Below are 5,494 nucleotides of genomic sequence, written 5' to 3'. Positions count from 1 at the left end.
TTTCTTTCTTTCTTTTACATTTGTATGGTGTGTTTAGTTGCTGTTGCAGGGTCTTGTAGAAGAAAGTGAAATGGATCAGGTCAGTTTCAGCCATTTGGTGTCTTCAGTCACATTTTATATAAATGTGAAAATGTTTGTTTGCACCATTCAGGTGCAATATTAAAACCATTGACAGGCAAAGTAAAAAAAGAAAAAAAGTACATTAATGATGTTACAATACAGTGTTCTGTTGGAAAACCTGAGTTCTTGCATTTATGTGAATGTTAGTTTGATACCTGAACACTGTTGCAGATAAAGGACTCCACCAGCGGGACAACGGACCCGCTACACTGCAAGAACTGCTCAGAAATGGCTTGAGGAACACGAACAAGAGCCCAAAAGTGTTGACCCGACTCCCCACAGAACATCCCAGAGATCCAGTGTTCATGTTTAGGTGGGTACAAATGGTTTTTCATGTATTAGTGTGTGTATACGAGTGTCATTCTGCCTATAAAAAATGGTTAAGGGAAAGCACTGTTAGAAAAATTACATTTAAAGTAACAAAGTGCTTTCCACTCAAATGAAAAATTCAAATTAATGTTAAGATTACTGTAACAAGTGTAACTATTTTGGTTGACACCCTGTAGTGTTGTTTAAGATGTGACTTTATCTGAGAAATTTACAAAGTATTGTAATATAGTGAAGATTTTAAGTCACTTTTCCAGCAACATGTGTACGTAATGCAACAAAATCCCCCTTAAATTTAAGCATAGAAATTCCTTAAAGAAGTGCATTGATGTGGACATCTGGCCTGGATTTGCTGCAACCAGTTGGAACTGGAAATAACAGAAACGGAACTTAATTTTGTACCTTGCTGCGTCAGTTTATGGTTGTGGAATGTCTATTGCAAGAAAAACACAAAGTTCAGGTGACAATATTCTAAATATAAGGAAGTATAATGCGTTACGGCTTTCAGACATTCTGTATTTCAGTCACACATTTACCATCTTCCAGCACAGCTTTTGTCATATGTTTGTATCACTGCTTAAGTCAACACTTAGAGGTAGAAGGTGAAGTAACCTTGTTAAAATGTACAGAGGCTGAATAGAAGATCCTATAATTCCTGTTTCATGCTGAGGTGTCCTTTGACATGACACTGAACTCACCATATGCTGCTCGTGATGTATGCATGTGTGTGAATGAGAAACATTTTATAAAGAGCTCAGCAGAACCTAACCAAGTTGATGTTTATTGCAAGATGTTTAGCAATTTACCATCTGTCCTGTTCGTTTATTCATAGGTGCAGGGATACGTTAAACAGAGGCAGATCTTATTTTCTTTTCTTTTTTTTTTTTTTGCCTGAAAGTGCAAAAATTTTGTTTAAGCACATCTGAGGTGTAAAAGTCCAGACTTAAATATTTCAAAATGACTAGAAACTGTCACATGCATATTTAGCGAGGATTTATCCCCAAACTTAAAAAAAAAACTGAAGAAAAATGTGTTAACTTATCAGAGATAAAATGACATCAGAAAAGCGAATGCCAGAGAGCTTCACTGCATTATATTCCTTTATATTCTGATTTATCACCCAGTGGCTGAAATTATTCTTTTTTCACCATAAATTGATGAAACATGACAGAGGGAGTCTACCAGCAGAAGGCAGCACTGTGCTGCGTTCTGGCAGGCCAGGGGATTATTCACATTAGTTAATCCTTTATAGTCTGGAGAGCCTCCTTTTTTCCAGCTAATGTGGGCACTTTTGGGGCAGTTTTTGTAAAATAAAAGACAATTTCATCTTCCATTTATTGTTCTTATGATTATAGAATTATAACTGTCATTTTTCACAAGATATTTCCATAGGGGTGAAGGACTTGAGCCCACAGTGATGAAAAATGTCACAGGACCAAAAGACAGCCAGAAAAAGTCGAGGTTTAGAGAACTAAATCTACACAGGTGATGGAAAGTCGAGCACAATGCGAGTTAAAATCAACCGTAAAAATAAAATCAGGGATAAAAGTAAATCATTTGTTAGACATCTGCCACTGCTGAATAAAAGAAATATTCAAAATAACAAAAAAGAACAGTCCTCATCGATGACACCTGCTTTTTAGACATGATTTTTAATCATATGTTTTGCAGCTTCAGTACAGGTAATTTTCTGTAAATCACCAGATGACAGTGTTGTTTTGGTCTCATTCTGTCAGTCCCCCAAATACAAAAGTCTGAATCCTCAGAGCATTTGAAGAAGACAAATAGATTAAAATAAAATAAAAATACTGCATGCATGCATGACAAAGTACAGTAACTAGTAATTTGATAAAAGAAAACATGAAACCAAACTCAAAACAAAAATTTTAGTTTTAGTTGACATCCTTTCATTTGGGTTAAAATTTAAAACGAAGTGTAAAAAAAAAAAAAACCCAAAACGGGTATTAGTGAAAAATAATCCGTGTGTGGTTCGCTCTTTAGTTTTTCCGTTTCAAAATAAAATTGAAAAAAACATAGTAAACTGCCTTATTTTTTTAGTTTTTAAAACCTAAATGTAGAAATGTGTCATTTAACTATTGAAAAAAAACAGTGTTGGATTTTTGCTCAAGCTTTTTTAACCCGAAATACAAAATACAGCTGTTGTTTTATGTTGTTGCAACACCGGAAGTCGCTGAGGACGAACGGTTTAGAGCTGGTCTGGACCAGTGGCGGATCTTCCGTGGGGGCACGGGGGGGTCAGTGAAAGCCAAGAGTGTTGCATTCAGGAACATTTTCCGACGCTTCTGAGTGCACCAATGACGTTAGTTTGATCTTTTGATTGTATTTCATTTGGATTTGAAGAAGCTTTGAAGACGTTTCCTGATGTGAAGGAGAAGACCAGCAGCTTTGTACCATAGACTGTATATAAGAAGACTGTGGCCTTTTCTCAGTACGTAACTGTCCGTACTTGCGTTCTCACGTAAGGAGTGAAATGTCATCATCGAGACTACATTTTACCAGACTAGTGTGCATGGATATGAATCTGTAGATACATAGGTATATATGGCTGCAGCTCCCAGTGGACAGGAGGATTTTATTAGAGAAAGTCAGATACAGTCACACAGAGAAACATTAAACCTCACACTGAAACGGAGCTACAGCTCTGTGTCTTGTACAAGATTTATTTTCAAAGCTACATGTGTGACAGTAATAATCCGTGCCAGGGCAGACCTCATTAGCTCTTCTGCTAGGTTAGCTAACTTCCGGTCACTCCATGGACACTGTTGTCGGTAATGTAACCAGAATATGGATTAATTTTTCGTTTGGGCTTGACAAAAGCGAGAACAAAAATATTCAGAGCAAGTGGACCAGCTAGCTAATGCTTAGTACAGTTTAACATTTTTGAAGTCATGTAATTTTTCCGTAAAACAAATCACTGCTTTTATTTTGTCAGAGAAACCTGGAAACGTTGTTTATCTGTAATTCCGCTAACTTGACTGAACGTGGGCTGCCGTTCCCGTTACTTAAACATCAATATGATATATAAATGTAGATGGACTTCATATATTTCACTATGCAGATATTTTTATTGATGTCCAGTATATTTTATAGACAAACATATTTGATAGAAGTATTAGAAATGGATTTCTGTTTCCTCATAATAATTGAGTTAAAGCCATTAAATGTTCATCAGTGATTCATCTTTAGTGTGAAACCTTTACTTTGCAGCTATATTTTTTTTTTTAAATGTTGGTCATTGTAAGGTAAGACATTAAATGATGGTTTTCTTAGGTAAATGAATTTAAGCTTTAATTGACTGAAATCTTTCAATGAATTTAAGCTTTAATTGACTGAAATCTTTCAATCAGTGCTGTTTCTTTCAATTTGCAATATCTGGATTTAATTACTACAGCTCAGTCAGTTACGTTTTATACATGACCACACTAAGTGCAGTCCGGTTCCAACTTCTATAAATCTGCTTGGAATCTTCCACTTCCTGTTTGTCAAAGTGGCCTCCTACCTGGACAGGTTTTGTTGGAGCTCATGCAACAAACATTTTGGGTAACTGCTCTTTAATATGGATGGATGACACTGAATTAGAGTGTTTTAATGAGACTGAGTTCAGATGTGTAGCTCTGTCATTAAATAGGAAATTATTTCTCAGAATTCACATAGAAAAGTCTGAAATGTTTGCTAGGTTAGCGTCCCACATGTTCTGTGGCTCAGCTAAAGCTAACTCTCTCCAACTTCTGGATCTCTTGAGTTGCTTGTTGTTAAAATATCTTGCTAGAGGTGCTGAAGCTCAGAAAGTCTGAGATGTTTGTTCAGAATAAGCTCATTCTCAAGTCTTATCTGAACAGTCCTCTTTTGTTTGAACTTTCCCTAAACTTAGGAGCTAATGACAGAGCAGCACATCCAGACTCAGTCTCGTTTATGTAGAGGTTAAACTTCAGTGTCATTCATGTTAAAATGTAGTTTTTCAAATGTTTGTTGCACATGCTCCCGACCAAACCAGTCCAGGTGGAAGACGATGTGAAGAGAAGCTCCAGAGGATGAATATCACATATTTACATTGGAAATAAATGTCCTTTAATTAGACATTGTCATGCAAAAGTTTGGTTTCCCTTTAATGATGTTCAGATCTTTGAGTATTTTGTTGATGTTGGTTTCTAAATGTTTTTTGACACTCGGCCCCAAATATTAAAACCTTTTACGGATCACAAGCTTCAACAGTTCACACATCAACTATCTTTCTGACTAAACTAAGATAAAAAGTGAAAAACTATCTGATTCCTGCATCATGAATGTAAATCTTTTTGGTTTTTGTGACAGTAAACTGAATATATTTAGGTCTGACATTTTATAAACCAAAACAAGAAATGAATTACAACAGATTAATGGACAAAGAAAATCTGTTTTTCAACATATATGGCTGAATTACTTCAACATTAGAAGATCCATACAGTTTAAATTCAGTTTATTTATATAATGCCAATTACAGGTCAAATTGTCTCAAGATGCTTTATTTTTATATTTAAGAAATTTCAACTTCTTGATTATTCCAATTTATTATTTGTTTTTTAAGAGATTAATCGACAAAATAACTTTCTCCACTAAAACTAATAAACATGAGGTCAAATAGAAGGAACAATTTTAAATCCTGCAGTCCCACGATGACAAGAACAAAGTTTGTAAACAAAAACTAAATCTGCTGGTGGATTACATTAAAGTCCTAATAAATGATAATGAAGTGTGATACTAAAGGTTTGACACTAAAAATCTCAAAGTAAAGATATCAAGTTGAACATCTGGATGGAGGTTGATAAAAGTTGACCTTCCTTCATTTCTCTGGAGCCGACTCCATGGATTTTAAGGATGCTGGTTAAAGACCTGCGCTTCTAGTCGCTGTAAAAAGTCACTCCATCCTCGCTGACATCAACACCCCTTCATGACAACTTGTTCTGCCTCCGACCTGGTGGAAACTCGAGAAACTCGGGAAACCTGTCGAGACTCGGATTTTGGAAAAACTCATTGGGCGGGGGAAGGG

Source organism: Acanthochromis polyacanthus, chromosome 3 (genome assembly GCF_021347895.1).
Source record: "Acanthochromis polyacanthus isolate Apoly-LR-REF ecotype Palm Island chromosome 3, KAUST_Apoly_ChrSc, whole genome shotgun sequence".
In the NCBI taxonomy this organism is placed as follows: domain Eukaryota; kingdom Metazoa; phylum Chordata; class Actinopteri; family Pomacentridae; genus Acanthochromis; species Acanthochromis polyacanthus.
The sequence above is the reverse complement of the archived record's forward strand: the minus strand, read 5'-3'. Positions refer to the sequence as shown.